The following is a 2099-nucleotide window of genomic DNA, read 5'->3' as shown; positions in this document are numbered from 1 at the left end:
AGCTCTCTGCTGCTGTTTTCTGCCCACCAATTCAGAGTCCCACAAGCCTAGCAGAGATTTCTCTCTTTTTCTTGTTGTATGAGTGCAAAGGTTCAGAATCCTAGAACTCATCCTGCCATCTCCCCATAATTCCCCACGAGTGGATTTTTCAGTGTGTAGAAATGGATAAAAATGCCTGATGTGTTTCCCAGACAAGATTCACAATCTAGAAAAGAAAGCATAATGAAGCATATAACTCATATAGTGCCTTCAGTTGAAGGCAGACCACAAAATTAATTCTGTCTCTTAAACTTGTCTAGGTCTCAGATATTGGCAGTAGAACTCCAAGGATACATACAGCACTGGGTGGGTGAGGGTGGGGGGTTTCTCATGGCCTCCTGCTCTCACTGAAGTGGATGTCTCCAGGGCCCAAGTAGGACAGAGTGGCAATCTGCTTGTGTACATGGAGGAGATGTGGTACTCTATGATAGGGGAGTCTATAGTTGTGGTCAATTTTAGAGCTTAAAACATGATCTTGTGCCTTTGGGTTTTCTTACAAGAATTAGAAGAGTAAATAGATACTATATGTCGATGCAGAAACCACTGAGCTGCATTGTGAAAAGGCAATATGGAAGAGCATGGAGCATATGTCAAGTACCATCTAAGGTCTATATTGACTCTTGAATCATCATGGCCATGGTACAGCTAAGGGTGGCACAGATCTCATCCTGTCCATTTGTTGTTGTTATTGTCATCATCATTGTTGTTGACTGCTGTCAAGTCAATTCTGACTCATAGCGACCTCTTCTTGGGTTTCCAAGGTGGTATCTCTAAGGAAGTAGATTGCCTAGTCTTCCTTCTGAGGAGTGGCTGGTGGGTTTGAACCACCAGTCTTCTGGTTAGTAGTCAGGTGTCTTAGGCACTATGTCACCAGAGCTCCTGTCCATTAGGTGAGTAATAAACAGCCCAAGTCTTTTTCTCAGGGTAGCCAACTAGCCAGGCTCCACTACCCTGGCTGCCTAGAAGTAGAGAAAACACACTGTTGTTCAATCCTGGTGGCTTTTTGTTTTACTGAAAGCAGATTGTTCCCATGCAAGAGCTGACTGAGGGACAGTAACAGGAATAATTAAAGTGTCTAAAACATGGCAGCCAGTTCACCTATATTACCTCAGTTAGTCCTTATATTAGCCTTATTAGATAGATCTCATTTGATTAAAATAAATAAATAAATGTAGCTAAGAAAGATAAAGTGGTGGTGATGTGGTGGGTTACCAAAGGAACAAGATTGGGAATTAGACTTTGCTTTGTTTTTGCAAGTGGGCCCATTGCCTTCAAGAGTCCAAAGAGGGAAGAGTTTTCTGACTTACCTGTCAATTTAGTGTTCTTTGATGAAATTGAAAGATCTTAAGAGGAAAGGTCTACAGCAGGAGTCTCAACAGAGAACAATTCTGCCCCCTTTCCAGTGGACATTTGACAGAGAACTGCAGGAAATTCAAGCTGGATTCAGAAGAGGGCATAGAATGAGTTGTGTAATTGCTGATGTCAGGTGGACCTTGTCTGAAAGCAAAGAATACTAGAAAGATGTTTACCTGTGTTTTATTGACTGTGCAATGTATTTGACTGGGTGGATCATAACAAATTATGAATAATCTTGTGAAGAATGAGAATTCCAGAGCACTTAATTGTGCTCTTGAGGAACCCGTACATAAAACAAGAGTCAGTCATTCAACAGCATAAAGAGATACTGCATGGTTTAAAATCAGGAATGATGTGCTTCAGGGTTGTATCTTTTTCCATATTTATTCATCCTGTAACATTGAGCAAATAATCCAAAAACTGGACTATCTGAAGAAGAATGCAGCATCGGGATTGGAGGAAGACTCATTAACAATCTGAGATGTGCAAATGACACAACCTTCCTTGCTGAAAGTGAAGATGACTTGAAGAACTTACTGATGAAGATTGAAGTCTTCAATATGAATTACCTCAACATAAAGAAAACAAAAATCCTCACAAATGGACCAATAAGCAACATCATGATAAATGAAGAAAAGATTGAAGTTGTGAAGGATTTCATTTTACTTGGATCCACAATCAACACCCATGGATGCAGCAGTCAA

The sequence above is a fragment of the Orycteropus afer genome, unplaced genomic scaffold, assembly GCF_000298275.1.
Source record: "Orycteropus afer afer isolate SDZICR_OR568_19922 unplaced genomic scaffold, OryAfe1.0 scaffold00027, whole genome shotgun sequence".
In the NCBI taxonomy this organism is placed as follows: domain Eukaryota; kingdom Metazoa; phylum Chordata; class Mammalia; order Tubulidentata; family Orycteropodidae; genus Orycteropus; species Orycteropus afer.
Note: the sequence above shows the minus strand (reverse complement) of the source record.